Below are 22,277 nucleotides of genomic sequence, written 5' to 3' on the forward strand. Positions count from 1 at the left end.
AACATTAATTGGACACCCTAAATTGCGTCGTAATGGTATGATTGCGAGTGCGGTTGTTTGTCTCGGCGTGCCCTGCGATTGGTTGGCGACCAGTTCAGGGTGTATCCCGCCTCCTGCCCGTTGACAGCTGCCATAGGCTCCAGCACTCCTGTGACCCTCGTGAGGATAAGCGCCCAAAAAAATTGATGGATTGATGTTTAGATACAATTTAATTGTAGACTTAAATCATTGACAATCAGTGAAGCCGAGGCCAAGTTACCCGCAGTCCACTCACGCGTCAATTTGTTTATTTCTCAAACAAGATGTCAGAATTCAAAATTTGACATGGCCTGAGGATATGTTTTTTTTCTTACATTTTTTTTGACATTTTTCATACCGTTGCTGGCCTCTGATGCTTACTTGATGACTATTTCAAAGTGCTACCTATCAAAACAATTTTTTTTCAATCACTATTTACAAAAACAATTAATTCACAGCGTAGAAGGATGATGAGGTTTCATCACGCCGACATCCGATCATCCGTCAGTCTCGGCTCCGTTGAGCTCCTCCGGCATCGTCAAAAGCGGGCCGACAATTCCTCCCGTTTCCTTTCACGGACGCGTCACGCTCTCTCAGGGCGCGATTGAAAAGATGCTCCAGGCTTTCCCCCAGCAATGCACCAAGTCCGGGGACCCCTTGGGAAATATTTTATTCAGGCAGCGCCATATTTTTTTTTTTGTCGTCTGCGCATTCGGAATGGAACGTACAAAGTGCAGGTTTTCATGGCGAAGGGCTTCTTTGTCCTATATTGGGCCGTCGCACACGTATTCATTCATATTCATACCAATTTTATTATTCAAAGCGGGGAAAACAGTCCGGGTTATATTGAGCCGCTTGAACTGCGTCCCCTGAAGCACAAAGAGACGACCGCAAAAAAATAACACGCGTTTAGTTTTTCATTTCATTGGTACCGTAATCGTAAAATAGTACCGTCCTGTACGCCTGCATTTCCGAGGCGAGTTCGGCTGGTCACGGCACGCCGAACGACGGTCTGGCTCAAGCGGACTGGAAATGGCGTCGGAGCCGCGCAACTCCGTGTAGCCTGCCAATGAGTTTGACGACGAGCGAAACGGTAAAAAGTGACGACTGTCCGGTGTTACTGCCATTTTCTGCAAAACCTCATGTGTGTGTGTGTGTGTGGGGGGGGGGGGTCACTCTTCTGTCAAAAAATGAGATATTTCGCTTTTGATCCGGATAAATATGATACAGCACTGATTTGCACTTTCCTTAATTAGCCTTATTACCATGTGCTAATGGAGACTAAAAAAAAAATGCAAAGCAGCCTTTACGAATTTTACCTAATTAACGTTAAATCCGTTTCAAATTTTCCATTGAATTAAGATGTAACCAGGGCGGCACGGTGAATCAGCTGGTAAATCGTTGGCCTCACAGTTCTGAGGACCCGGTTTCGATCCCGGCCCCCCGCCTGTGTGGAGTTTGCATGTTCTCCCCATGCCTGCGTGGGTTTCCTCCGGGCACTCCGGTTTCCTCCCACACCCCCAAAAAATGCAACATTAATTGGACACTCTGAATTGCCCCTACGTGTGATTGTGAGTGCAAATGGCTGTCAGTCTCCATGTTCCCTTCGATTGGATGGCAACCAGTTCAGGGAGTACCCTGCCTCCTGCCCGTTGACAGCTGGGGTAGACTCCAGCACTCTCCATGACCCTTGTGAGGATAAGCGACAAAGAAAGTGGATCAATGGATGGATGGATGAATTGCCCCTAGGTGTGATTGTGAGTGCGAAAGGTTGTTTGTCTGTGTGTGCCCTACGATTGGCTGGCAACCAGTTCACGGTGTACCCCGCCTCCTGCCCGTTGACAGCACTGCGACCCTCGTGAGGATAAGCGACAAAGAAAGTGGCTGGATTGATGAATTGCCCGTGTGTGTGATCGTGGCAAACAAATAGCAAATAACATGTAACCAATGTCCTTCAGTATTTAACCTCGCGACATTTAGTGTTTGTTGTGATGTTATTACATATGTATTACAATGTAAGTAAGTCAGCAAGTTTCTTTCGGCTTTTTTATTAGCCATGTTTCAACCAGAGCTAAAATTGGCCGAGTAATCAGTCGGGCTTTAGTTATTAGATACAAAAATGTAATAATAGGCCAAAATAGGTCGACGTTGTTCACTTAGCATGGTCGACACAAATAAACACGAAAGCAACCTCGCTTGGCCTCAACTCCTCCATCACATCTTGTTTTTTTCGTAACTATCCTGGGAGCAGCGATTATTATGCCGCGAACACACACACACACACTATATATCCGGAATGTTCCACCTCATTAGACGTGAGCACGTGCCAGAGCACCTTGTTCCCCGCCTAGCCTCCCAAACAGAGACCCTTACCGGAGTTAATGAAGCGGAAGTCCCCTGGCATCGCGAAGGCCCTTGAACACATTCCCGGCTATTCTTTTGCCTCCCCCCCCCCCACACCCCCGACTTGTGAGGGGCGGAAGTTTTCGCACGACGTGTGTCATTTGCTCTGAGTCATTACAAGGTGTGAATGTCATATTTCACACTTTGTGCCTTTTGTATTGCTGTGAGGAGAATCCATTCAACTTAATGACGAGGCAATTTAACAACAACAACACACCAGACGTCCCGTCCGACGATAATTGATCGGTAATCGCACAACGGGAGTTTCTGCCGGAAACGACTTTGGATGCGGCTTCATTACCTTGTTCTTTATTTCCGTCGACGCCGGCGTCGTGGGCTTTGATTGGCGCGCACGTGATTTGGCGGCGACGCAACGACGCGTGTCTTCTAATCTGGAGCCGATTCTTCAAAGTGAATCGTCGTCTTGTGATGTGTTGCTACGGCGGAGATGGAGAGATTCTTTTTTTCCTTTTCTTTTTTTTTTTTGTTCCTATCCCAAAAGATTGGAAATATCGTACATCAGGATGTAGACCGGGTTAAACATTCTTAAAAATAATCACCGTAAATGTCCCACCGGTGAGGCTTCTTCTCGGGGATGCGGAATTCCCACCGGGGGAGGTGATTAGCCTTAGCAAACTTAGCATGTTCCATTTAAAAAAAAAAAAAAAAAAAAATGCACGCTCTTCCTCGTGTGTGCGAGTCGGAGCTGTGGGCTCGGTGAGATCAGAGACGTTGCTCTAATAGTCTGCATCGCAGAGTAGATTTGTTCTACTTCAACTACTTTAATCTGGGTGAACAGCTGGAGCCGTGGAGTGCGCAAAAGATGTGCATAAGTTATAAAAAAAAAAAAAAACAAAACGCTTCAGCGCTACAAGTCTTGGTGTACCAAATGTGATCCCTTTCCCCTTAAAGCCCGGATGTCATCCCTATAAACATTCTAAAATAGATATTCTCATGAAAAATACATGTAACAGTATTCACTTCGTCTATACGAAGAAAAAAAAGTGAGCGGAGAGCGCGTCATCCATGAACAAAGTTGCGCAATTGAGTGTCCAACGACATCGAAGTGGTCGCCATATTACTAGCGACCTCTGTCCTTGACGTCATCGTCACTTCCGCCGAAAGCGCGCAGTGCCTGCTACTACGGAAGCCGAACGGAGATATTCGCATTTTTCCGACGCCACTTCTGACACCGAAGCTCTTTTCGAAAAGGACAACACCGCACAACCGAGTGAAGTTACCGGGGCAATATTACACTATTGTTTTAAGCCATATTCAGATGATATCCGATCCACTCCCGCGGCTCATCGCGGCCGGCCGGTGTGGCTTATGACAGAGCCTAGCGGTGCCGCTTTAGTCGCAGTCGAGCCGGAGCGCTTTATGCGCGCACGCGACTGAGTAACGCATTCTCGGCTGGGTTCTTCAGAGCCGTCGCAGAAACTGTGACCGCCGAACGCGACGCCTCAGCCGGTGTGGCTGAGTTTCGGCGCCCGTGGTGGCATATAAGGAGGAGGTGGAGCCTAGCTATGTCGCTTTTAGGGGTATGTTCAAAGTCGCCGCAGTACTAGATGAACGCTATCGAGACATTGTTGCCTGGGCGACGCGCACATCGACACATTTAATTCGTGGATCTTTTGTTACGTTATGAGAGAGACCGATTACTTGGTCCGCCCCAAACTATTATTTTTTTGGAGCTGTATACACACCTACCTGTTATTTGGAACCCACGACGCTCTCGTCCTCTGCACCCGTGCAATCCATTTTTCACAACGAACAGGGTCTCTTTCAAACTTATGACTGGTAAATCCATCCTCACGAATGTTCGAGCTGTATCCAGCAATGCAACGAACCGGCATTTTGGCGAACACAAAGGAACAACGAGCTACCTTCCCGCAGGTAAAACTAATCGAAACAAACGGGTTCACTCAGGGGCGCCTCTGTTCTGTACGTCAATTCCTGCTTCTTCTCAAAGACAAATCCCGGAGAGGATTTTCGTGGCGGGAGTTACAAAAAGCTGTATACATCAAAATCATGTTTTGTGGTAGAAAAAAAAAACCACATGGGACCGTATTGGCTGTGGGTTTTTCATTAATAATATACCAAAAATCATCCGTTTGACGACACTTGGCCTTTAAATGCTGTGATATTGGCGACATAAAGAAAAAAAAAATCTGACGCTGAAAAGCGAAGAAATGATTTCCTGATGGGGCTGGGGCCGTCCTTTTATTTTTCCGATAATTGCAAAATGGCCGCGCTATCAGGAGGCGAGCGGTGTCCGGCGCAAAAAAAAAAAAACAAAAAAAACAAAGCCTTTTCTATCATGAAACTCGTCTCTCTCGGGTGCTGAGTGATGAGGAAGTGAAGAGCAGACGGCGGGGGGAAAAAAAAAGGATGGTGGACATCTGTCCTGGAATTTTTTTTTTTTTTTTTTTTTTTGCAGAAACACCCCTCAGGTGCGGCACTCACTTATTATAGAGCACAAAATTGCCTAATGTGCTTATTCCTAGTGCGGCAGGCAAACAGGAAGACGGTCTAGTGCTCTCCGAGGGAACGTGGACAGTACAATAAGACCGGTAAGCACTTTGGAAGTAATTAGATGCCGAGGCTGGAATTGAAGTTCCTGTGGAAGAGTCGTCGGAGGCGGGCGCTTTTATATGTTTCTATGAAAACAACAACTTGGGAGGGCTACGTACAAGTATAAAACTGCTCAGCGACAATGTCATGAATACACATACAGTGAAGAAAATAAGTATTTGAACACCCTGCTATATTGCAAGTTGTCCCCGTTAGAAATCATAGAAGGGTCTGAAATTTTCAGCGGAGGTGCATGTCCGCTGTGAGAGAGATCATCTAAAAAGAAAAATCCAGAAATCACAATGTATGATGATGATTTATTTGTGTGACAGAGCTGCAAATAGGTATTTGAACACCTGAGAAAACCAATGTTGATATTTGGTACAGTAGCCTTTGTTTGCAATTACTAAGGTCAAATGTTTCCTGGAGTTGTTCACCAAGGTTGCGCACACGGCAGGATGGATTTTGGCCCACTCCTCCACACAGATCTTCTCTAGATCTGACAGTTTTCTGTGGTGTCGCTGAGGAACACGGGGTTTCAGCTCCCTCCAAAGATTTTTTTATTGGGTTTATTGGGACACTGTGAGAGATAATCTGAAAAGAAAAATCCAGAAATCACAATAATAATAAATAAATATATAATATAATAAGTATTTGAACACCTGTCCATCAGCTAGAATTCTGACCCTCAAAGACCCATTAGTCCGCCTTTAATAGTCCACCTCCACTCCATGTATGATCCTGAATCAGACGCACTTGTGTGAGGTTGCTAGCTGCATAAAGACTCCTACCTGTCCACCCCATACAATCTGTAAGACTCAAATTTGTAACATGGCCAAGACCAAAGAGCTGTCCAAAGACACCAGAGACAAAATTGTACCACTCCACATGGCTGGAAAGGTCGATGGAGAAATTGCCAAGCAGCTTGCTGAAAAAAGGTCCAATCATTAGAAACGCTAAACATGACGGTCACTTTCAATCGTAGTGGAGCCCCATGCAAGATATCACCTCGTGGGGTCTCAATGATCCTTAGAAAGGTGAGGAATCAGTCCAGGACCACACAACAGGACTTGGTCAATGTCCTGAAATGAGCTGGGACCACCGTTGCCAAGGTGACTGTTGGTAATACGCTAAGACGTCATGTTTGGAAATCATGCATGGCATGGAAGGTTCCCCTGCTAAAACCAGCACATGTCAAAGCCCGTCTTAAGTTTGCCAATGACCATATGGATGATACAGAGGAGTCATGGGAGAAAGTTTTGATACCAAAATGGAACTTTTTGGTCATAGTTCCACTCACCGTGTTTGGAGGAAGACGAATGATGAGTTCAATCCCAAGAACACCATCCCTACTGCGAAGCATAATACAAATATTTGTTTGGTGAGTCTCAACTGGTGGGTCCGGACCCAAAATTGAGTCACGAACCCATTTCAAGTGGTCGCGGACAGCTAGTGAATATTGTATACATATTCCGTTTGTGGTAAAGAGGGAGCTAAGTCGAAAGGCCAAGCTCTCAGTTTAAAAGTCGATCTACGTTCCTACTCTCACCTATGCGCATGAGCTGTGCGTTGTGACCCAAAGAACAAAATCCCGGATACAAGCGCCCGAAATGAGTTAACTCCGCAAGGTGTCCGGGCTCTCCCTATAAGGTGAGAAGCTTGTTCATCAGGGAGGGGCTCAGTGTCGAGACGCTGCTCCTCTGGATTGAGAGGAGCCAGATGAGGTGGCTCAGGCATCTGATTCGGACGCCTCCTGTACGCATCCCTGGTTAGGTGTTCCAGGCATGTCCCACTGGAAAGAGACCCCGGGGATGACCCGAGACACGGTGGAGAGACTATTTCTCTCGGCTGGGTTGGGAACGCCTCAGGATCCCTCTGGAAGAAGTGGCTGGGGAAAGGGAAGTCTGGGTATCCGTGTTGAAGCGACTTCCCCCAGGACCCGACATGGGAAAGCGGTAGAAAATGGATGGATGGATACTTTTTCACTCCGGTACCAAGGTGTGCAGTAAATGTTACTCACTCATGCTCTACTCATCAGTTTCCTCTGCAAACAAATCCATTGCAGCTCATCTTCTGGCTAGAGGGCTTCTTGGTTCGCAACGTGTTTTTCTCAGTCAGTCAGACTCATTTGAAAGCGCGTTTAAAAATAATATGCAGTGTTTTCAGAGGCTTTTAAAAACATTTTCATCCAAAATATGGGTCTCAGGATGACTACAGTTGAGTTCACAATTCGCTTCATTTCGATTATGTAATTTCTAAGATGCTGCGCACATTCAAGCGTGGTTTAAAATGTATTTTTAAACCGAAAAAAGAAAAAAAAAATCAATGGGTATAAAATATACCACCCCGTTGTTCACTAAGGGAGAAATTAGAGACATTTTATGCTAAATCCAAGCTACGAAACATGCATTAAAATTCACTAACGTGGTCGATTTTTGTAAAATTACATTTATAGACGATGTACTGGATGTGGTGTATTTTTGCTTTTCGGACTAATTTCAGAGAACATCTTTCTGCATCTCATTATTTCGGCTTTGTGTGTGTTTTGTGTACATGAGTGTACAAATTCTGTACATCAACTTAATTGCCTCACTGGCTTGTGTTTCATGTAGAAAAAGAGCACATACACGCGTAAAGTGGATGCTTACATAATTTTGTTTTTGTTTCCTGGGAGAAGCCGAAATGGTATTTGAAACTCGAGTAACGTTGTTTGTGCCAAACTTAGATTTCGGGCTTATTGTCTTCACTGTATCCCATTTCATGCCTTGGAAATTCTTTTGTACCCAATTCCCCCGGCTGATATCTTTGAACAAAGAGACGACAATGACCTTTGATGCCTCGGGAGCGCTCTGTTGACAATGAGCGGTGCTGCGAAATGGGACCTCGGAATGGGACCGTCTGACCTTTATTTGGAGGTGATCGAGAAATTGTCACAGATGTGCGCCGGCTCCCGTTTCACACGAGTTTGAATTCTGAACACAAAAACGTCCACAATTATATTTAAAAAAAAAAAAAAAAAAAAATTATGTTCTATATATTTTCCCTCACAACATCCATCAACCTTTTTTTTTGGTCTTTCTCTCTGGTCTAACCTCGTCTGTCAGCCTATCTATTACTACCGCAAACAGGAAGGGGCTCGGCGTGGATCCCTGTTGGAGTCCCATGTCCTGTACTATTATAACATATTTCTCCGCCACACCCGACTTGCGCATGCAGTACCACAGTTCGGTTCTTGGTACTCATCGGCTTTCTCAAGGACTACAAAGACACAATGTAGCTCCTTCTGACCTTCTCTGTACTTTTCCACGAGCATCCTCAAGACAAATATTCCATCTGTGGTACTCTTTCTAGGTATGAAACCATACTGTTGCTCGCAGATACTTCTGTCCTGAGTCTAGCCTCCACTACTCTTTCCCAAAACTTTGTGTGGCTCATCATCTTTATTACTCTATCGCTCTAAACATCCCCTTTGTTCTTAAAAATGGGGACTAGCACACTTTCCCGCCATTCCTCAGGCATCTTCTCTCCTGCTAGTATTCTATCGAATAAATTGGTCAAAAACTCCACAGCCCACCCCTCCAAATTGCTTCCATACCTCCACTGGTATGTCATCAGGATCAACTTTCTTTCCATTTTTCATTCTGTTCAGTGCCTTTCTAACTTCCCCCTGACTCATCATTGCCACTTCCTGGTCATTCACACCCCTATTCATGTTGTAGGTCACATTCATTGTGAAAAATGATTGATCGATCTATTATTCACAAATCCACGCCTTAGAACTGGGGGTGTGTCGACTTTTGTCAACTCGCATGTACATTCAGCGCCGTTTGTGTGTGCTGCTGTAATGAGCAGCATACGTGGCATTGCGTGACCTCAGACTTGTGCGCTTGAATATTCTCGATATTGACGCGTCTGCGTCGGGTCAGTCGATATTGTTGCCGCATAAATGGCCGCCGCGCCTGTCTGTCAAACGACATTAGCCGTAATTACCCGAAAGAAAAAGCCTCGGCATATTCCCCGGGGCCGCCGCGCACGCTAGGAACACACCGACGACGGGCGTATAAACATTGAGACAACGCTTCCTCTTAATTGACTCCGCTTGCGTTGCGTCATACGTAGGGCGAGAAAGCACCTTTTGATGAGTCGGCGCGCCCGTCCTCCTGCAGCCGTTAGCGCCCCGCTTTTTTTCCTCCCAATCATCTTCAAGGAAATGATATACGAAGCGGCGTGCCGGCGCTTAAGTATGCCCGCGTGCTCGGCAGACTCGGCGTGGTGCGGAATTTTGCTTTCCAATTTGCATTAATTTAATCTCGGCGCCGGCGTCTCGGCCGCCTCCGCCTTTACGTACGCAATTAATGAAACGTAGTTCACAGATGGCGAGACAAAAGCAATCACCAGTAAAACAATTAAAGACAACTGAAATAAAACATTTTTTTTCTGACCGGATAAGAGATAACGGTACGTTCCGGAAAACCCGCCAGGCAAATCTGCGCTAAACGGTGACCATATTTTAAAATAAAACAAATCATCCTTAAATTTGTTTTACCCCTTCCACGCTTTTAACATATTCAAACACGCTTTTTTAAAGTACAGTGAATCCTAATTTTTCTTTGGAGAGATGAACCCGTTCCAGAATGTCGAACTAAAATCGAAGTGTACGAAAACCAAAGCATCGTATCCCATAGGAAACAATGTAAATCCAAGTAAACCGTTACAGGTATCTTGAAAAACAAACAACTGAATAGTTTTACAGTGTGAATGACAAAGAAAATGAAATGAACATTTAACATCGTTTTCACCTTTATTAGCCCATTCATGGGCAGGGTGGCAATTTTTTTGCCTTATTAAAATAAAAGTCTCCTCACAGCTAACAAACATGGAAATAACACTTATTTTTCAAAAACGGCAAAAAAGATGAACTGGGACAGTTCTGTGACGTGGTACATACTAGAGATATTTTTATTAATTGATTCTTATTCTAGAACGACACTTACGCATTAATATTACAGATGGATTAGCATTTTGAAGACTAATGTGGTTGCATATTGACCTTTCACCCTTTCTTCTCGTGGAAAACGCTCCATGTGTACTCGAGGCAGCCATGTTGGGTTGGGAAGAAAACTCCATGCTAGCGTTGACCGACGTGTTAGCCTCTCCTGATACCAAATTATGGCTTCAGATTAAAACACTTAAATATTTTGATATAATGAAGCATATAATGTGCGAAAATCATGACGTCCCAAAAAATGGGACGCTGCCCACGAACACACTTGATCGGGTTTGGCGGAAAAGGAGAGAAGTCAGTCATTTTTTTACTCAATTCTATCGTTTCTCGCATTCGTCATTAAATTGAGAGCAAGCCGAGCCCTCTGTTTTATATATTAGAGGTTCAACACGCGCCAAGGTGTATTGTATAATGCAAGCTTTTATTAATAACTCACGGCAATAACAAACCCCCGATCTGGTCGGGATCACGAAGACAAGCTGGGGCTACGTTGGAGTAACACTTCCTGTCAAATGATTTAACAATGTCAATTTCATTTAACAATCAAGCACATTATTTATTTTTTGGCTTATTTGATTGTGTGAGATTTTATGTAAAAGGCGTGATTTTTGACAGGATGCGTTAGACCGATGTTACGCTAATTTTTGCCGAGCGGCCCGGGAGTGTTATTGCCTGGAGTTTTCCGATAAAAGCTTGTATCGTGAAGTGCGCAACTCTTAACTCGATAAAGCTGCGATATACTGGTGTGGTGTAATTTTGTATCTGTAAAACTTAATATGGAAATAGTTGTCTGTCTGAGTAACAAAATGGCTCGAATAGAAATGGGCAAGGAAGTTTTCCACAAAATGTTCCAAGAATCAGAGAATCAGTGCAAATTGGAGCACTTTTTGTCATCAGTTGATGTGCGGTTCAAAGAGTTGTTCAAATCTCGGACGTCTTGACGCTCTCGTCTGGACCTCGGTAACAGCAAGGAGTCGTTGGCGGCCCGAGGTTTCTACCGCCCGGCGAGGAGAGCGCGTTCCATGGCGGAACGTAGACAACATAGAGCGCATGTCACACGCATCCCGAGGTCCACGGCGTGCGCAAACAAGACGGTGGAGAAGATGGATGGTCGGGTCGGGGCGATATGACGGCAGTGGAGTGCGGGGTGATAAGGCGGAGCGGTGCGAGCTACCCTCACCTCCGACGAGGTGAATTGATGAGTTAGGGGGTCTTGAGGGGGCGGATTTAAAAGGGGGGAGCGAGGAGAGAAAGAGGATGACGAGTATAAATCTTTAATGGCCGCCTTGGGAGCATGGATAAGTAAGGCAGCAGGGAGGAAGACATCCGTAGCTGTTCCAGTTCATTTGTTAGCTTATTGCAGATAAATAGATTCCTGCTGCGAATCGAACATTGTTTCAATTTGTTGTGATTGAAAAATGTATCATTTTTCTTAGTTTTATTCTGTTCAGCACTTTCCTTGTGAGCGCCACTTCCACTTAACTTCCTGTCTCATTTCCCCTTTTCCTCCGTGTCATGCCCAATTTTTTTATTTTTTTTTTTGGGCGGGGGGACTCCTACTGTTGGTTTTCAGGTGAAATGTCAAAAAGACGGCATTATGAGGATATATTTGAGAGATTGCGAGATCTGAGATGGTTATGAGTCTCATATCCTGTCTCACAGGAGGGGGCCGGTACCAGAAGGCTGCCTCTCATGGTGAAGGTGAGGAGGAGGTCACGTCAATCATCTACAGAGTGAAGAGTAAGTTCAAACATTATTAAACCATGGCGTTATTTTTTTTTTTTTAATCCGCTAAAAAAGTGGAATGGAATCAGTTCAAAACAGTCATTGAATGAATCGTTGAGTTTGTTTACCGCTTTGTCATTCAGTTCATGATTCAGCCTTGAGAATCACATGCAATCAGGGTTTCTGAACCAATCAACAATTGTTTGGGCTAGCTATTTATTTTTGAATCGGTCCGAGTGATTCATCTGATCTGTTCGCTTTGAATGAATCACGTTCAGATCAGTTTAAAGGTAAGTGATGGAACGGGAAAGGAGCGAATCGCTTTAAGTTATTCCATTCAGTTCGTTCAGTCGGAAGATTTGTTCGTTTGAGTAAATGCTTGGAGAATGTTGCCACACAAGTGGTCAATTGCTTCGTTTTGGTTTTTAATTTTTAGTTTTATTACAAAGCAAGGTTGATCAATAAGATGCTGCCAATAGAAAAGTCGTAATTAATGTTAAAAAATGTATAAATATGGTTTAGTGAGACATATCTCAACTGTTCTACAATCTTTGTATGGTGAGAAGTCTGTTTGGTCAGGATTGTTCAAGGGAGTGTTTACAGCGAGTCTTAAAGTTTTACCTTTTGGTTTTACTGATTGGCTGTTCAAATCCTCAATGAAGACTTGTTAGTAACTCACATTTGACGGGCACGTTCGCGCCCGCTCGCCATCGCACTGGGAAATCTGCACAAAAAAATCAAGAGCGTAAAATTTGTCACAAGTAGAAAAAATAGATATTGAAAGACGTCGCTTATTTTGTGTAGTCTTTACATTAATTTCCGTGTTTATTTCATAAATGTTAACAAAACAAGCCTGCTCCTAAACAATCAGCATTCACCTGGAAACAGGAAATGCAAGTTAACGTACTGAGCATGTACGGAAGTGATTTCAAAAGTGCGTGTTCTGAGGTGCTTCACGTACTGCGAGCGCATTTACGTCGAAAGTGATCAACATCATGAGCCATAGTCAGGAAATTCAGTGACGCCAGGGGTGCTCAATACGTCGATCGCGAGGCAATTTTGGTTGAAATAAAAATGATTCACGTGAATATTTAGTTTTCAAATTGAATGTCTATTGACCTCTTTAAAAATGTCTGTCTCAGTCTGTGCAGTGTCAATAAATTAAGATTATGGTATCAGGTAACAATACATACTCAGGTGTAACAAGTTATTTTCAGGTCTTGAGATTCCATCCCTAATCAAACCCGCAACTTTATATCTGTGGGCATGACTGGTGGACCACACCTGTAACTTTATATCTGCGGGCATGACCGACCACATCCGTACATTTTTCACATGTGAGTGACTGTTGTTACAGGTTGACAATTTGTATTTTTACGGGTCGACGGGTAGAAAACACCTCACCTGCAGTGCAGTTCTAATAATCACACTTTTAAACTAGTCTCTCTCCCAGTCCCAATCAAAACTGAGGATCTTGCATTTCTACGTTAAAATATGTCCGCTGAATGCTTGTTTTTGCAGCTCAGTCTGCTTATCTTTGCCTCTGCCAAATGGCTGCTTTTGTTGACGTTGGTCTCTGAAGCCTCACAAAAAAAAATGTAAACATTTTGCAGTCAAGGCAACCGGATGTAATTGTGGACCGTGGTGGCGGGGGGTGGGCCAAGGTAGACATTCGACGCTTTAAGTTCTTAAAATTTGAAGATGCAGCATATGGGGAATGGAGCGAAATCCCTGCTGTTGCATTGTTAGTTGTTGTAAAACTCGGCTTGTGTTGAATATTTAACGGGGCCTGTCATGGATGGACTATTCCAACCGCGAGCTCTCTTGTTGTTTTGTTGCTCTCGTATACTAATAGCCCTGATGTCCACATCCTTGTTTAGAAAGCCCACGCCGCATGACTCAAAGCGATAGCCTTCCTGATTAACCTCCGCAGCCGTCACGAAAGACGTCGTGCGACGCTTCGGAGAAAAAACAAGCGCGCCGCGACAAAAATCCCCCCCGCGTTCCTCAGACGTATCAGTCATACGTCTCCTCATCAAGTATGATTCTAGGTCTTTCCTAGAACTGAGAAAGAAGCGAGAGCGTTGGGACGAACAAGCAGCAGCAATCTTTAATTTAAAGTTGCGCATATTATTAATGCAAACATCTCTGCGGAGAGTGCTGCCTTTGAATTATTTCATTCTTCATTAAAATGCTCGTGCGCACAATAAACTCGATCCAGGATTGGAAAATTCCCTTTTGCCAGTGAGGCGGCCCGTCTGTTTCTACGACTTTCCACTTGTGCGGAATACGGAGCGCATATCTGCGACGGCAGCAGCTTTTTCATCAACTTCTTCTTCGTCTTTTCCTTTCGGCTTGTCCCGTTAGGGGTCGCCAAAGCGTGTCATCTTTTTCCATCTAATCCCATCGCGTGCATCTTCCTCTCGAACACCCACTGTCCTCATGTCTTCCCTTCACAACGTCATCAACCTTTTCTTTGGTCTTCCTTCTTGCTCTTACCTGGAACCTCCATCCTCAGCACCCTCTCTCGCCTCTGGACATGTCCAAACCATCGAAATCTGCTCTCTCTAACCTTGTCTCCAAAACATCCAACTTTGGCTGTCCCTCTAATGAGCTCAGTTCTAATCCTATCCGAGCGAGAACCTCAACATCTTCATATCTGCCACCTCAAATTCTGCTTCCTGTTGTCTCTTCAGTGCCACCGTCTCTACTCCGTACATCATGGCCAGCCTCACCACTGTTTTGTAAACTTTGCCCTTCATCCTAGCAGACACTCTTCTGTCACATAACACACCAGACACCTTTCGCCAGCTGTTCCAACCTGCTTGGACCCGTTTCTTCACTTCTGCTCTGGATTGTTGACCCCAAGTATTTGAAGTCGTCCACTCTCGCCATCTCTTCTTCCTGTAGCCTCACACTTCCCCCTCCACCCCACTCATTCACGCACATATATTCTTTTTCCTCAACGTGGTGCACAGAAGCCGCCGTCCACCCAGCCGGCCTGACCTGGAACTTTTTTCCAGATACATTTACTATAAATACAATGAAGAAAATAAGTATTTGAACACCTTGCTATATTGCAAGTTCTTCCCCTTAGAAATCACGGAGGGGTCTGAAATTTTCATCGGAGGTGCATGTCCACTGTGAGAGAGATGATCTAAAATTGTGGTGATTTCTGGATTTTTCTTTTTCGATGATCTCTCTCACAGCGGACATGCACCGCCGATGAAAATTTCAGACCCCTCCATGATTTCTAAGTGGGAAAACATGCAAAATAGCTGGGTGTTCAAATACTCATTTTCTTCACTGTATAACGTAACCATACTTCCACTGAAATCACATGTGATAAAATTCAAGCATTTGAACTGGATTGCGTCCCTTCTTCGCAAATTAGTACGACAACACAATAACATCTTTAATCTTTAGGTCGTTGTCCAAAAGCCATCTTGCAAAAACAGATTTGCATACGCGCCAGTTGGTTATTACATGATTGACCAGAAGAGTATTGAACTATGAACAATCTCTTTGCAGCCTAAACTCCATTGATTTCCCCCGTCCCCCCCCCCATCTTTTTTTTTCCAGACGACTTCAACACAAAGCAGTTTAATTCCATTCCATTAATTTCCATTCATTCAGCAACGGCTTTATTTTTTTCTCTCGCTCTGGTCTCTCACGCTTTTTCTTTCTATTTCCTCGCGACAATGTGTCACGACCATCTTTCAGAAAGATCCGGCACGGGGGCTTCCTGCCCCTGCGTCCATGTTAACTCCCTTTTATCTCTCGTAACTTTTTCTTTTTTTTTTTTTTTTGCCTTTGTTCGATAGAAAAGTTCATTTCAAGCCGTTGTGGTTTCCTGCTATCTTCCTCCCCCACCAGGAGAGTACTTTAAAGGCGAGGAAAAAGCAGTGTTTTGTTGTGACTCGAGGGCGGGAGCTTCAGATGGCGCGGACCAGAAGTAATAATAGCAAAACAACAAACCGCAGCCCTTTAAGCGTGGCTGGCGAATCAAACTAATTAGTAGCTTAGCGCCGGCGTTGTTTAGTTACACATCCGACAATCCCGTTGAAGACCTCCCCCAGTACTGTCTTCCTTTTCAGGGCATTACGTTCTTCCAAAGGAGCAAAATCAGCACACGCATTCCGGCATATTCTGTCTTTGAATCGTGCGGATAATAGATCAGAGCTATACGCGGTAATTGACATTCTACTTGAGCACCGTCGGTGACTATGCTAACCAGGTGCGTAATCACAGCGCGGAACATCGGCATTGTAATTGCTTTTATTGACTCTTCATTTGCGCCGGATTCTTTCCGAGTTGTCTCGCGGGGCTCTTTGCCCTGCACTAACTTAAATTGTCATTACACCTTGTACCGAATTGCGGCGTGCTATGGATGGATATTGAAACGACAAAAAAAAAAAGCCTTCCGGAGAGCGATTAGGTGCCATTTTTCTATTGTTATTATTATTCGCTGTCTGTTGCCTCATGCCGCGCATCCTAATTTGGACATTATGGCTATTTTTTGATGAAATGTTGCGCGTTCGTAGGAAAGGCCAAGCCGCGTATCTCTTCCGGCTATATTGCGGCGTTGCTCGCGAGGGCGTACAATGGACCGGTACCTCAGCACGTCCAGGTGCAAGCCCAGCCAGAATCGATACAACAAAGGTCATTGCTACTGTGAATGTAGCCCGGCCAAATTCTCTATTCAGAGTGTGCGCCCGTGCCAGGAGAGAACAAGATGAGAAACACGTCCCCGCGATGTTTTTCGTCAATAAATACCGGCCACGGCTCTTTTCGGGGTGGATGTTTTACAAACTCGTCTTATTTAGGATGGATCAAACGGAACCGCTTCCTTTTGTGGCGTTTTAAAAAAAAGGCTCCGGCACACAATTGAGGAGGAATTCAGCGAAGGAAACACCTTTTCGCGCAGGATTCTTTTCTACCGTTTGCTTTAATCTTGAGAATACTTCATGGATGCTGCAAGCCCGCTTGGGGAAAAACATCTGAGTGCCATGAGCAAGGCTGGTCCACGGCCAAGAGGGGGCGTGGCCCGGTAACCGCTCTGGGCGATGTCATCTCTGACACCTGTCGCCGGTTACAGCTGTTTCCCATGATGCACCGTGATTAGCCAAAGAATTTAACTTGGAGTTTTGTCACTGGCTGTTGCCAGTTCATTGCTTTATGCTAGTGAGTTGCATTCACTCCCTGTGGGACTCTCCGTCTTCTATGTGTAAGTTAGAGTAACTCTAGTCGCAGCGATTCTGTTTGATCCCGTCTTGTTGAGTTTGGTAGTTTCTTTAAAAACCAAAGACCGAGTCCGAAATCTTGGTGTTCTGATTGATTCCGGCTTGACTTTTAACAATCATATCAAATCAATCACAAAAACTGCCTTCTACAATCTGAAGACCATATCTCGAGTCAAGTCTTGTATGTGTCAAGCTCATCCATGCTTTTATCTCAAGTAGACTTGACTACTGTAATGGTCTTCTGACTGGACTCCCCCAAAAAAAGAGTATTAAACAGCTGCAGCTCGCGTTCTGACCAAAACAAAGCGGTCAGAGCATAGAACTCCAATCCTAAAGTCCTTGGACTGGCTTCCAGTCATCTTTCGAGTAGATTTTAAAGTTCTGCTACTGGTCTATTAAATCACTAAATGATTTAGGTCCTGAATACATGAAAGAATACAAACCCAATACAAAACTCTTTTTTTCTGATGCTTTTTACAATATATCCACTTTTTGATCATATTACTTGCACTGTATGCCGTTTAAATTGTCTTTTTTTAATATTTTGTTTGTCGTTTTTGTTTTTAATCCCGTTTTAAATGTTTTATCGCCTTTAATCATGTAAAGCACATTTGAGTTACCTCGTGTATGAAATGCGCTATACAAATAAATTGGATTTGCTTTGCTTTAGTTTGCCCCATAGTCATCGGACCTTGCCGCATGTCTTATGGATCCCGCCAAGCCTGGCGTTTCTGCGGCTCTGCCTTGTCGGACTGCGACACCGTGTATGACCCAGTTTCTGCTATAAACCACATTGAACATTATGCCTCTGCCTCGATGTCCTGCATTTGGGTCAGCCCCCGCACAGACAGTTCATGATACTGAGTAGTAGACAAATACATGGCTTCAGTTTATTTAGGGACATATTCCTGAGCATTTAGTAAGGAACGGTGCAGTGTTCTGGCCCATTTTGTGGAAGATGGCTTCCTAAACATCACCCATTGTCCTTTTATAAATCATATTTATATGCCTCAGCGGCTAACACAGTCACTCGCACGTTGCGCGCCGGTTACCGTTAAAGTCAACGGAGAGCGTAGTACGAGCATCTCAAAATATCCTCTTCTCTTTTTAGCTTTCACCCACGTTCTCAGAGCGATCTACCATTTCATCGATTGCTTCTCCATCCCTCTTTCTTTATGGTTTAATAAAAGTGATATAGTAAAATTGTACTGTGTGAGGAGTATCGACTACAGGATTGCGTTTCAGGACATTTATTATCAAATATCTGGAGTGAATTCTTCTTCAGAATGAGAGTAAAATCCGACATATGCTTGCCGGGCAATTAGAGCGAAGCTGTTTTCCATATTTAAATTGGAGAGAGCAGTGAGCCAATCAGAGCAAAGCTTATTTACATATGGAATGCCAATGAGAAATCAGACAAAAGACGATAAAATAGCTTCAAGAAAAGGGCATCAGGGTATTTTCAACGCAGATTTAGCTTAATGTAATTTTTTTCAAGTCTGAAAGGTTGATGGCACGAAACTTCAAAAAATTCATTCAAATGAGGTGTGAGGAAGCTTGTTGTCATACCTTTCATCATATTCTGTAATTAGCCCTTTTATGGGCAGCCCCCCCAAATTATTTATGCTATTTTTGGAAGTTCTAAAAAAAAAAAAAAAAAAAAAAAAAAGGTCAACTTTTCTTCACGCCACAAAGTTTTTCCGACTTTCGGTCGAGCACATCTGCTCTGTTAATCTCTGTTGCCAAAGCTATTCCCGCCCACCCCCACAACCCCTCGCCGAACTTGCGATTTCTGTGAGGATGCAGCGAGAATCCTGCAAATCTAACACGCTGCAGCTCGCCAGTGAAGTCGCTAGGTGTCCGCCATCTGTGCCCGTGACCTGGCCAAATGCTTCGTGGTCGTCATCGGCTGCAGCAGCGCCAGTCGAAGCCGCATCAGTCTCCATCTGTCCGTGCCTGGGAACGTGTATTTATCTTTTTTAGACATTTTATGCCCCTTCGGGTCCTTTTGTTTTTGTCTTATTTAATTCTTTGCTAATGAACTTAACGCACAAAGATGCGTTTTGGATTCTTTAGTGTCTCTCTGTGGAAAGCTTACGCCTGTTTGTGTGTCTGCATACAATAATTCACGTCCATCTGCTGTGGAGGCTCCAACAGGCTCTGGCTGGATCCGCCGTCAGATGGCAGATCTGATGCTGCGCTCGCGTCCTGCGGTCTTTGGGCTCCGGCGTTTTCTGTTATGGCGAGGCCCTTAAAATACCGGTTATTACAAGTGCTGTTAAATACAAAGGTGAGGGACATAAGTGATACTAGTATTGTGACATCACTTGGCGGCATTTGGTTTTAGGCTTACCGGCGTTACCGTGGCCGAGCTTGGAAATGGGCCAGTGGTCACTTGAAAGGTCAGCAGAAATATACTCTGTATTATGAGAGCATGAGTCATAAACGCAATGTATGAACTAATGACTATAAAGTAACACCACAAGTATCGCTATTATCTTATTGGCTTCTAAACACCCCCCGCATTGAGAGGAGCCAGATGAGCTGGCGTCCCTGGTGATGTCCCACCGGAAAGTGACCGCGAGGACGACCCAGCACACGCTGGAGAGACTACGTCTCTTGGCTGGCTTGGGAATGCCTCGGGATCCCTGCTGAAGAGCTGTAAGAAGTGGCTGGGGAAAGGGACATCTGGGTATCCCAGCTGAAACTACTTCCCCCGCGACCCGACCCGGAGGAACGGTAGAAAACAGGTGGATGGGCGTGTGGAATAAAACAAAAACTTTTTTGGTCCCTAACATCTACAACAAAACTGATATGGTGGAGATGCAGTTAATAAGAAGAGTTGAGAACCACTCATGTCCCTTCACTTTTCACATCAAATGGCCAACCACTCCTTTTGAAACCAAGAACTCCCTTTTCAAATGTCATCTCCTGCCCCAGCCTCGAACATACCCAATGACACTACAACCTGGAAACATTTTGTCACATCTTGGGACTAGTCCTCTCATTTGGACCTGGAAAAGTGGTAGAAAATGGATGGATGGATGGATGGATGGATGGATGGATGGATGGATGGCTTCTAAACCCCCTGAAATAAAAATCAACCTTCACCAATGCAGTACATACCGTGCACTTTCTTATCTCTGGCATAAAATAAACCGGATTTCTACATTCTTTCTCTTAATCTAATACAGTTTCACAGCAGGAAAGTGTTTGCCAGGCAACGTAGGCAGCGTTCAAGAGTAATGTACCAACAAGTCAATCACCTCAATCCATAACGTCTCCAGTGATGTGGGGATCTGGCCTTCTTACTCTTTTATTCCATTACGCTGAATCTCATGAAAAAAAAAAAGAAAAAAGAAACTTCCCCTCCCCTCATCTCCAAAATAAGATTTGGATTGATTAAATGCCACTGCTGCGAGGGAGCATCATCGAGTTCGACCCCTCGTGTTGCCTCTTATGGTCGGTTGGAGTCCTGACTAAGTCTGGGAGACTGGGAGATTGATACATCCAGAGGGTGGAGCGGGGAGCTGAGAGAGGAAGGAGTGTGACTATATCGTGGAACGGAGCGAGATAAAGCAGAGACGGAGGGGAAGGTAAACAGGGGTGATAGATGGTGGGAGGGACTGGGTGGTGGAAGGGGAAAAAGCGAGAGAGGATCTGTTCAGGACTGCTGCATAATCAGCCAGTGCGTCTCTGTCTGGCCTGACGAAGACGTCATTAAGGAAACCCGAAGTCTTCTAAGTTCACAGAACCACGGAACCTCAATTACACTCCCATCCCACCTGTCACTCAATTTGTTTAATTTACTTCTGTTCCGAGACTCGTTTTTTGGGGGAGGAAAAGCCCCGTTCGACCCACGACTCCAAGGAGTCAAAAAGTTACGTCTAAACGGAACGGATGGCCGAGAAGCCTCCCGGCGAACGTACGGCGAGTCAATAGGCCAGCGGAGCGACACTGATGATGATGCCGGGAGATGGCCGCACTTGAAAGGACTTGTTTAGGTATGCAGAGAAAGCAGGACTGTGAGGGGAGAGGATGAGACGGGGAAAGGAAATGAAAAATTGAAACGGAGCCACTCCCTGGGGGCGTTGGTTGGGGGGCTGGGGCGTAATCGAGTGACCGCAGCCTGAAGGAAGAGACGCTATGTGGCACCGCTCACAACAACGTTCACGTTTTGCTTGTGTGTCCATGGTGGAATGTGGAGGCAGGAAGGTGATAGCTTTGTAAGCCTCACAGGAAGCGGAAGAATCTAGATTCCTTCTCATTGATGGTTAGTACATCAATAGCTGGATCAGAATTTTTTTTTCACATTTAAATGGAGATAAAAGTGACATGACTTGCTCCCTCTTCTTATTGACCCCATCTCTACAATTTGTGACCGCGGTGACCAGAACTGCACCGTGGTGCCTTTGCCGGTTACAGTTTTACGGCCATCGAGGCTCAGTTCCAAATGAGAGGACGAGCCCAAGATGTGACAAAATATTCGTCATTGGGTAGGTTTAAAGGTGGGGCAGGAGGTGACATTTCAAAGGGCGGTCTTGGCTTCAAACGGAGTGGTTGGCCATTTGATGCGGAAAGAATTAGTACATGGAAAGTAAGGTGACATGAGTGGTTCTCAACTCCTCTTTATCTCAGTATTGTTGCAGGTGTTTGGGGCCGAAAAAGCTTTTGTTTTATTCAAGACGTCCATCCATTTTCTACCGCTCTTCTGGGTCGCTTCATGAGGGACGTAGCTTCAGCAGGGGTACCTAGACTTCCCTTTCCCCAGGCACTTCTTCCAGAGGGATCCCGAGGCGTTCCCAAGACAGCCGAGAGACAGTCTCTCCAGTGTGTCCTGAGTCGTCCTCGGAGTCTCTTTCCGGTGGGATGCCCGGAACACCTCACAGGGGAGGCGTCCAGGAGGCATCCGAATCAGATGCCCCAGCCACCTCGTCTGGCTCCTTTCAATGCAGCCATTGAGGCTCAGTTCCAAATAAGAGGACTAGCCCAAGATGTGACAAAATATTTCCAGATTGTAGTGTCATTGGGTATCTTCAAAGGTGGGGGACGAGATGGCATTTCAAAGGGAGGGCTTGGCTTCAAAAGGAATGGTTGGCCATTTGATGTGAAAAGAATTAGGACATGGAAAGTGAAGTGACATGAGTGGTTCTCAACTCTTCTTATTTACTGCATCTCCACCATATCAGTATTGTTGTCGGTGTTGGGGACCAAAAAAATGTTTGTTTTATTCAAGACGTCCATCAACCTGTTTTCTACCGTTCTTCCAGGTCAGGTCGTGGGGTAAGTAGCTTTAGCAGGGATACCCA

At 44.9% G+C, this 22,277-nt stretch overlaps 2 long non-coding RNA genes across 3 annotated transcripts in view; one reads left to right on the top strand and one right to left on the bottom strand.

Moving 5' to 3' along the window:
- LOC133493523 (uncharacterized) overlaps positions 1-22,277 on the top strand; it is a 182,035-nt gene that overhangs the window by 110,544 nt on the left and 49,214 nt on the right. For both annotated transcript variants that reach the window (XR_009793031.1, XR_009793030.1), the window contains exon 5: positions 11,663-11,740. This is a non-coding gene — a long non-coding RNA (uncharacterized LOC133493523). The remainder of the gene's footprint in view (positions 1-11,662; positions 11,741-22,277) is intronic.
- On the bottom strand, positions 18,784-19,442 carry LOC133493153 (uncharacterized). Its single transcript, XR_009792864.1, has 3 exons — positions 19,322-19,442; positions 19,067-19,218; positions 18,784-18,924 (listed from the first exon to the last, which is right to left on the bottom strand). It is a non-coding gene; the product is annotated as an uncharacterized LOC133493153 (long non-coding RNA).

Source organism: Syngnathoides biaculeatus, chromosome 20 (genome assembly GCF_019802595.1).
Source record: "Syngnathoides biaculeatus isolate LvHL_M chromosome 20, ASM1980259v1, whole genome shotgun sequence".
Taxonomy (NCBI): Eukaryota; Metazoa; Chordata; class Actinopteri; order Syngnathiformes; family Syngnathidae; genus Syngnathoides; species Syngnathoides biaculeatus.